The sequence below is a fragment of the Triticum aestivum genome, chromosome 5A, assembly GCF_018294505.1.
Source record: "Triticum aestivum cultivar Chinese Spring chromosome 5A, IWGSC CS RefSeq v2.1, whole genome shotgun sequence".
Lineage (NCBI taxonomy): Eukaryota > Viridiplantae > Streptophyta > Magnoliopsida > Poales > Poaceae > Triticum > Triticum aestivum.
In genome coordinates this window covers 19,015,612-19,025,858 of record NC_057806.1, presented here as the reverse complement: position 1 = coordinate 19,025,858, position 10,247 = coordinate 19,015,612, and the positions used below count along the sequence as shown (strand labels likewise).

The following is a 10,247-nucleotide window of genomic DNA, read 5'->3' as shown; positions in this document are numbered from 1 at the left end:
ATATATATATATATATATATATATATATATATATATATATATATATATATAGGAAAATGGGTTGGTACTCTTAGGAGTACATACTCCTTACTACGTGTAGGTGGCTGGTTTCACTGGTCCGATTTAGCTTTTAGTTAAAGAAATAATAGTGAAAAAATCCATCTAAAACAAACAGAGATCATTGGTCCGACTTTTTGGGCGCTTTTATATGCGTTGCGCTTATCCATCTCCCCTCCCATCTCATTAGCGTTATGCGGCGGCGGCGGCGACTCGCACGGCTGGAACTACATCGGCCTCGTGGAGAAGGAGCTCGTCTTCTCACCGGCCAACAATGCCCTGACTGACCAGGTTTGTTTCCAGCGCGTGACTCTGATGTGTGAAACCAGATCGACAAGGCAATCAACTCTCTTTTTCTGCTGGTTTGTAGGTGGCTGGAATCCGGCGATCATTGCCTTCCGCGTTCCAACAACCGAATGCCATCCATGAGAACAATGGATGGAACCCAGTTCTTACTGGTGGACGTAAAAGTGTACTGCAAGTTCTCCAACCGCAAGCAACTTTGGAGTCCAGCAATCACTGGTTAGATCTAGCCGCTCTCCTTCTAAATATTTCTTTGAGTCAACAGTGTGTAAACCATTATAGATCTGGTACGAATTGGTTGCATTTTTTTTCTTCTAATAATGGAGTAGTCAATGTATTAGCGACACCAAATAACGGGTATATTCATCTCAGTTTCGTCAGGATATGTGACCCATTCATCATCCCGTTAGTGCAAATTCTACTAAATCAAGTGAGTATGTTCGTCAGTATATTGAGCATATTATCACAGCCACTGCCCAAACTGATTGTAGAACCAGATGAGAAGCACCTTGTCTCACCCAATCTACCTAATTATTTTTTTATCCTTAAACACCTTAACAAAGTCTGAAGATCAGATTACTTACAGTTGCTGGTGTAAACAATTTTTTAAGCTCTTTTTTTTGTTTCTTTTCTCTTAGTACCCAGTTTAGAATTTTTTGTATATATAGCTAGAAATTAGGTACGTACAATTGTACAATGTTTCTTGAATCAAGTCAAATTTATGTTGCTAATTGTTTTCTATTGAATGTCCATGTATGTAAAACTTGTAGATTTGTTTGACTGAGGAGCACTTCCAGAAGTACATGTGGTGTTATCTGAAGCTTGCTGGAAGATATACTTCTTTCTTCTTCTTCTTCTTCTTCTTCTTCTTCTTTAGTTTTTTAGCATTAACCCTTTTTGAAGACGTAAATAAAGTAGCTGCATGGTCCAGTTTGCTTAGTCAGTGTACATGTATCAAGATGCAAATTTCTGTACATGATGTACCAATGTATCTAGTATCTTGTTAACCATGGTGCCACTTGACCAAAACTTGACAGATCTCTGAAGAAGCAGTGACTTCTGTTTACATGTATATAACACACAGAGTGAAAAGTACTGTGATACCCTTTGTTCAGTTCAAAAAATATGGATACTTCCTTTTGAGGTATATCAGAGAAATTCCATTTTGTATTCTCCTTGCTTGGAAAAATACGTAGCATATATACTACTAATTGACCATCCTCTGTTTGCTAAGTAAATATACACTCTTAGCAAAATAAAAGAGGTTAATATACACAATTATTTTACAAAGTAGTATGCATCCTCAACCGGTCTTAAAAACTGACCAGTCCTTTATTTTCGATCAAATTGTAGTATACTCATTCGTTTTGGAAGTAGCATATGCCCATTAGATTAACATACATGGATAAAGTTGCCAAGTAGTATATACTTCTTCAGTTTTTGGCGATGAAGTACTAGTAGTACAAGGTCCTTCCGAAGGAAAAAAAAATCCCAGTATATGCCTATTACGAAACCAAGTAGTATATACTCTACCCCCGCCCAAGAAAGCAGTATATACTGATAAAAAAGACAGTACACGCTCATTTGTATAAAAGTAGTATATACTCAATAAAACCAGTACATGCCTCTCTTTTGATCACAAGCAATTAATACCTACTCATTCTAAATGAAAAAAAACAGTATATGCATGTTATGAAACCAAGCAGTATATACTGTACATGCAAAAGAAAAACAGTATATACTCAATAAAAAAGGACAGTACACACTCATTTGGATAAAAGTAAAATATACTCAATAAAAACATTATATACCCCTTTTTTCTTGTGGTGACATAAAAAAACTATGGATTCTTTTTTTTTTTGAACGGTGCATGCACATGGACGGATTAGGCATCTGGTACTGAATCCCTTAATTTTAGGATCGACTAAACGCATGCATGTGTGTGGTCGTTGCATGCATCAGTTCTCTTTAATCTTCTCTGGCTGTTTGTTTCTCACGATTAGGAATATCCAAACTGAAGTGTCGGTTAAGAGGTGGGAGTATGTACTCTTGGGAGTACAAAAGAGGATATATATATATATATATATATATATATATATATATATATATATATATATATATATATATATATAGCATAAGCATTTTATTTGTTACTAGAATTGGTAAAGCATATGTTTCTTTACATGCTATTTATTAGCCAACTCCAATGAAGTTAGTTACCGACACGCCTTCTCAAATCGATCGCCATGACACCGGCATCCTCACCACACAAAAGGAGACATGTACAATCTTGGATCGTCGACTCCTATGGCCCGTGTCGAAAAAGAAGATGAGAATCGACTTGATTATGCCTTGGCACTTTAGAATGGTGTGACGACACCTTGCATACTTAGGAGGAACACAAAAAGGTGGTGAGGATACTGGGGTGTCCCAACACTTGAAGGCTGTAGTATGGAGAGGTGGTTGTCGCTGTGTCACCCGCTGTGGTACCTTGATGTGGATGAGTTGATCGCTGATTTTTTTTGGCTTCCATAACGCACGTAGTCACGCAGATATTGCTAACCTCCTGTTTCTAAAAACACAATCGCTAACCTCTTCGTTTAACCGCTTTTTGATCTAAACCGAAGCATGCAGCGGCAAGGGGCCTGCTGATCTATCCGAGTCTCCATCGCGCCGTCATCGAGAAGGGCAGAAGGGAAGGGGACGCCAGGACAGGCAGCCACTTGCCGGCAGACCGGACGCGCAGATGAGCGGCAACAACACGAGGAGATCCTTCTACCCGTTCTATGCTCGAGTCTCCACCTATCGCCGCCCGGGCGAATTTCCTCCAGTTTCCAATCAGAAACTAGAAAGAGGATTAAACGAGATCCTCCATGGCTGCATAGGTGCACAATTAATCCCTACTACTTTAGTTCATCTCGTGATCTTTAATTTGTTCAAATCTGTGCGGTTTGTGCCATTCAAAACTAAAAATAGTTGAGATTAATTAGGAAATATTTGATTGTCCAAAGATGCTTGTGTAGATATGAAGATAATTAGGATTGGTGTGTATCGTTGGCTACTATGGCCCACATCGAAAAAGAAGACGAGAATCGCTTGATCACGCCTTGGCACTTCGGATTGGTGTGACGACACCTTGCATGACTTTCAAAAAATGATCAAAACCTAGACATAAAAGACTTTTGAAACAGTGAAAAGTTTTTTTAATTGACATTTTTTTTGAATCGATGTTTTTTTTAAATTAGGAAAAAATTGAAATTCACAGAAAAGTTATTTTTTTGAGAATTTTCAAAAATTTCATGGATATTTTTTTAGATTCATGAATATGTTTTGTATACATGATTATTTTTTCAAAATCAGGAACATGGTTTTATTTCCCAACAATTGTTTTCCAAATTGTAATTTTTTTTATAATTTGCCAATTTTTTTGTAAAATTACCGACATTTTTTGAAACCATGAAAATTTTATGTTTTTTCGAACATTTTTAAAATCAGTAGACATTTTATGATTTCTCGACCATTTTTTGAAAAGTCGCAACTATTTAAAAATTTTCAATCTCGAATTAATTCAAAAAAAATAAAAAACAGAAATAAGAAAAGAAAAGACAAAAAAACGAAATGAAAAAAAAACAGGGATGCCACGCCCCGCGGGCCGGCCCATGAAGACATACACGAGGATGAGGTGGGTGAGAAAAATGAGTGAGGAAAAACGTTGGTTGCAGGATTCGATCCCTGGCCTTCCGAGTGGGAGAAACAGCCTGTTGCCAATGAGCCACAGTTCGTATGTTGCCCATACTGGGTCAACAGACATATTAATTACTTGGTGCGTTGCTCTCGGCTGCTCGCGCGCCTAACCAGACAAGGTCTCTGACTTGGTGCGTTGCTGTAGTTCAGCACAACACACATTCAGATATGCACAACACACATTCAGATACACATACTGTATGCACTGAAGAAACCACATAAGGGATTCAAATATACACAGAAAAAATTCTCCCAACAGAAACATTTAGATAACAACATCCACATCATGCAGGGTTTGCAAAGTGACACAACATCTTTCAGTAAAACAAAAGTGACACAACATCTTTCGATAAAAATGGAAGTGCACAAAATCTGACACAAAATCTTTCAGTAAAACAAAAGTGACACAACATCTTTCGATAAAAACGGAAGTGCACAAAATCTGACACAAAATCAACGTAAATCATCTACTCATCATCGCTGTCAACATCCATCATGCCGCCTCCTTCGTCTTCGCTGCAATACTCCATTCCTGTATCATCTTCATCTTCATTGCCACCTTCATACACTTCTGTGTTCTTTTCTTTCATCAAGCGTGCAATTACATCAGCTTCAAAAATAATGCCTTGCTCATTGTCTCTATGCAAAGGCTTCTCAGATGTATGTTTAGAAACCGACGTTCTCGTACCCTCCTCATCACAACACTCCTCCTCTTGATATGCAGGACCAGTAAAAGGTGCACCCTCAGTTTCACTAATATTAAAGAGATGCCTATGGTCAAATGTTTGCACAACTTGCCAATTTTCCCATACTTTGTGTCTGGCAAATAAAAGATTTTTCTTGCCTGAGTAGCCAGAATAAGAGAATCATCCTTGTACCATAAACTTTCAACATTGATGCTTTTGAAAAACCGGTCTTTTTTTAGCTCCTTCTTCTTTCCATCAAGTTTAAACCAGTCACATTTAAACAAAATAACTGACCTGCCGTCCAAGTTATCGTTGGAGTTATAGTCCAACTGGATGATCTCTTTCAAGGTTCCATAAAAATCAATGACCTTACTGGCATGTTCACCTTCGGCCATGACTCCACTGTTCTGTGTTTTCTTGTTGCTATCACGGTCAACAGTGCTATATCTAATACCATTCACTATGCATGATGAGTATTTTCTGACTCTCCGATCTGGTTCACATGCCAAGGAAAAGAGATCTTCATCTATTTCTTCGCTGTGTTCATCCCGCAACCTCATGATCTACAACACACAAATTCATACATTAGAAACTGTAGTGAAGTCTAACAACCAAATATTATAACTAGATGTGAATGAAAACTAACATAGTTCTTGAACCATGTCTAGAATTCTTTCTGAAGCTCTTTATCAATGTTTGGCACCCGTTTTCTTTTTAACTCATCTCTGAACATTCTGTAAAATAGGATAAAACATATTAGTCAATAGAATACATGTGTACCACAAAAATGCAACATACGCAAGTTCAGAAGTGGGAACATACTCGATATATTTCTGAGCTTGACCACAATTGTTCAACACATACCACATCATTTGATCAAATTCTTTTTTGTCATATACATATTGATATTCATATCCTGAAGTAAAATTTACTCCATGTCCAAAAACGTCACCACCATAGGCTTCTTCATCTGAATAACCTACATTTCTTGGTTTCTGATAAGATATGGTTTCGAAATCATCCATGTACTTGGAGCAAAATATCAGGCATTCATCGGCAATATATGCCTCAGCAATTGAACCTTCTGGTCTTGCCCTATTCCTCACATACCTCTTTAAAGTATACAACCTCCTTTCAACTGGGTACATCCACCCATATTGTACGGGACCTCGGAGTAATGCCTCTTCGGGTAAATGTACGGCAAGGTGCACCATCACATCAAAGAAAGCACGAGGGAAAATTTTCTCAAGCTTGCACAAAATTATAGGGATTTCTTTCTTCATTTTAGCCAACACATGCCTGTTAAGAGTTTTGCTACACAGCTCCCTGAAAAACTTGCCCACAGCTATTGCTTCATATATATCACTATCCAGAAATCCTCTCATGCTAGCAGGTAAGATTCTTTGCAAAAGAATGTGACAATCATGTGTTTTTAGGCCTTGGACCTTGGTTCCATCAGCACTTGTACATCTGGATATGTTGGAAGCAAACCCATCTGGAAACTTTAACTCCCGTAAAAATTGACAAAATGCAACCACTTGTTCTTTAGACAAGGTATACCGGGCCCGAGGCATCTCATATGAGTTTCCATCTTTCCTCAAATGCAACTCCTCTTTAATTTTCAAATCTTGGAGATCAAGCCTAGAATTAAGTGTGTCCTTCGTCTTCCCCTCCATGTTGAGAATTGTCCCAATGAGGTTTTCACAAATGTTTTTCTCGATATGCATGACATCAAGATTATGTCTCAGCTTCAATTTATCCCAATAATCCAAATCCCACAAACAAACCCTCCGACTCCAAATTGGCACATGAGCCTTCTTGCTGCCCAAGTCAGAACGCTTTCTTTTCCTGCTTTCTTCTTGTCGCCCAGGTCTAACCTTATCCAATTTTGCTTGTAGCTCTTCCTTTGAGAATTTACCTGGCTCATCATTGCGTTCATGAAGACCAACAAATTCATTGTTTCTTCACAAACGATGTCCCTTTGGAAGGAAACGATAATGCCTAATATACCCAATTTTGTGCCTTAGGCCGTAGGAAAGAGGGTGTTTGTCACAATGAATACATGCAGCATAGCCTCTTGTGGTACGTCCTGAAAGAGTGCTCAGAGCTGGGTAATCATGAATGCACCATAGAACTGCAGCATGAAGATCAAACATTTTTCCTTCACGAGCATCATATGTACGCACACCCTTCCAAAGCTCAAGTAAATCTTCTACAAGTGGCTGTAGGAAGACATCAAAGTGCTTGCCAGGTGATTTAGGGCCTGGAATTAACAGAGCCATCATGAAATTTGACTGATCCATGCATGCCCAAGGTGGAAGGTTGTATGGCACAACAAATACAGGGCACATACTATAGGTTGTGTTAAAGTTTCTGAAAGGATTGAACCCATCAGTGGCAATACCAAGCCTCATGTTTCTGGCATCTTCTGCAAATTTTGGATATTTTTCATCAAAATCTTGCCATGCATCACCGACAGCTGGATGGCTCATTTCCTTCTCACTGGGTTGCCTCTTTAGCTTGTGCCACTGTGCTTCTTCTGATGCTTTTTTGGAAAGAAACATCCTCTTCAGCCTAGGCACCAATGGAAAATGCCTCAGAACTTTCTGTGGTATCTTCTTTCTAGCAGGGTCTTTCCACCTTGATGTTGGAAATATGCCCTAGAGGCAATAATAAAAGCATTATTATTATATTTCCTTGTTCATGATAATTGTCTTTATTCATGCTATAATTGTGTTATCTGGAAATCGTAATACATGTGTGAATAACAGACACCAACGTGTCCCTAGTGAGCCTCTAGTTGACTAGCTCGTTGATCAACAGATAGTCATGATTTCCTGACTATGGACACCGGATGTCATTGATAACGAGATCACATCATTAGGAGAATGATGTGATGGACAAGACCCAATCCTAAACATAGCACAAGATCGTATAGTTCGTTTGCTAGAGTTTTCTAATGTCAAGTATCTTTTCCTTAGACCATGAGATCGTGTAACTCCCGGATACCGTAGGAGTGCTTTGGGTATGCCAAACGTCACAACGTAACTGGGTGACTATAAAGGTAGACTACGGGTATCTCCGAAAGTGTCTGTTGGGTGACATGGATCAAGACTGGGTTTTGTCACTCCGTATGACGGAGAGGTATCACTGGGCCCACTCGGTAATGCGTCATCATAATGAGCTCAGAGTGACCAAGTGTCTGGTCACGGGATCATGCATTACGGTACGAGTAAAGTGACTTGCCGGTAACGAGATTGAACGAGGTATTGGGATACCGACGATCGAATCTCGGGCAAGTAACATATCGATAGACAAAGGGAATAGCGTACGGGGTTGATTGAATCCTCGACATCGTGGTTCATCCGATGAGATCATCGTGGAGCATGTGGGAGCCAACATGGGTATCCAGATCCCTCTGTTGGTTATTGACCGGAGAGTCATCTCGGTCATGTCTGCTTGTCTCCCGAACCCGTAGGGTCTACACACTTAAGGTTCGGTTACGCTAGGGTTGTAGGGATATGTATATGCAGTAACCCGAATGTTGTTCGGAGTCCCGGATGAGATCCCGGACGTCACGAGGAGTTCCGGAATGGTCCGGAAGTAAAGATTTATATATGGGAAGTCCTGTTTCGGGCATCGGGACAAGTTTCGGGGTTATCGGTATTGTACCGGGACCACCGGAAGGGTCCCGGGGGTCCACCGGGTGGGTCCACCTGTCCCGGGGGGCCAAATGGGCTGTAAGGGGGTGCGCCTTGGCCTAATGGGCCAAGGGCACCAGCCCCACATAGGCCCATGCGCCTAGGGTTCAAGGGGGCAAGAGTCCTAGGAGGGTAAGGCACCTCCTAGGTGCCTTGGGGGGGAGGGAAACCCCCCTTGGCCGCCGCACCCCTAGGAGATTGGATCTCCTAGGGCCGGCCACCCCCCCTTTGGCACCCCTATATATAGTGGGGAGAGGAGGGACTTCATACCTGAACGCCTTGGCCCTTGGTTGCCTCCTTCTCCCTCCCCAACACCTCCTCCTCCTCCATAGTGCTTAGCGAAGCTCTGCCGGAGTACTGCAGCTCCATCAACACCACGCCGTCGTGCTGCTGCTGGTGCCATCTCCCTCAACCTCTCCTCCCTCCCTTGCTGGATCAAGAAGAGGAGACGTGGCTGTTCCGTACGTGTGTTGAACGCGGAGGTGCCGTCCGTTCGGCGCTGGTCATCGGTGATTTGGATCACGTCGAGTACGACTACATCATCACCGTTCTTTTGAACGCTTCCGTGCGCGATCTACAAAGGTATGTAGATGCATCTAATCACTCGTTGCTAGATGAACTCCTAGATGATCTTGGTGAAACGAGTAGGAAAATTTTTGTTTTCTGCAACGTTCCCCAACAGTGGTATCAGAGCTAGGTCTATGCGTAGTTCTTCTTGCGCGAGTAGAACACAATTTGTTGTGGGCGTAGATTTGTCAACTTTCTTGCTGTTACTAGTCCTTTCTTGCTTCAGCGGTATTGTGGGATGAAGCGGCCCGGACCAACCTTACACGTACGCTTACGTGAGACCGGTTCCACCGACTAACATGCACTAGTTGCATAAGGTGGCTGGCGGGTGTCTGTCTCTCCTACTTTAGTTGGAGCAGAATCGATGAACAGGGTCCTTATGAAGGGTAAATAGAAGTTGACAAATCACGTTGTGGCTTTAACGTAGGTAAGAAAACGTTCTTGCTAGAACCCTAATTCAGCCACGTAAAACTTGCAACAACAATTAGAGGACGTCTAACTTGTTTTTGCAGCAAGTGGTTTGTGATATGATATGGCCAAAGTTGTGATGAATGGTGAATGATCTATATGTGATGTATGAGATGTTCATGCTATTGTAATAGGAATCACGACTTGCATGTCGATGAGTATGACAACCGGCAGGAGCCATAGGAGTTGTCTTTATTCTTTTATATGACCTGCGTGTCATCAAGAAACGCCATGTAATTACTTTACTTTATTGCTAAACGCGTTAGCCATAGTAGTAGAAGTAATAATTGGCGAGCAACTTCATGGAGACACGATGATGGAGATCATGATGATGGAGATCATGGTGTCTAGCCGGTGACAAGATGATCATGGAGCCCCAAGATGGAGATCAAAGGAGATGTGTGATATTGGCCATATCATGTCACGTTTATTATTTGATTGCATGTGATGTTTATCATGTTTTGCATCTTGTTTACTTAGAACGACGGTAGTAAATAAGATGATCCCTCACAATAAATTCAAGAAGTGTTCCCCCTAACTGTGCACCGTTGCGACAGTTCGCTGTTTCAAAACACCACGTGATGATCGGGTGTTTTATTCAGAAGTTCACATACAACGGGTGTAAGACAGATTTACACATGCAAACACTTAGGTTGACTTGACGAGCCTAGCATGTACAGACATGGCCTCGGAACACAGAAGACCGAAAGGTTGAGCATGA

The 10,247-nt window shown here is 41.1% G+C and overlaps 1 long non-coding RNA gene across 1 annotated transcript; it reads left to right on the top strand.

Annotated features, from left to right (window-relative positions):
- The first annotated feature begins 217 nt into the window (after positions 1-217).
- Positions 218-1,530, top strand: LOC123106373 (uncharacterized). The gene is made up of 3 exons (XR_006451309.1): positions 218-348; positions 428-579; positions 1,131-1,530. It is a non-coding gene; the product is annotated as an uncharacterized lncRNA (long non-coding RNA).
- The last annotated feature ends 8,717 nt before the right edge of the window (positions 1,531-10,247 follow it).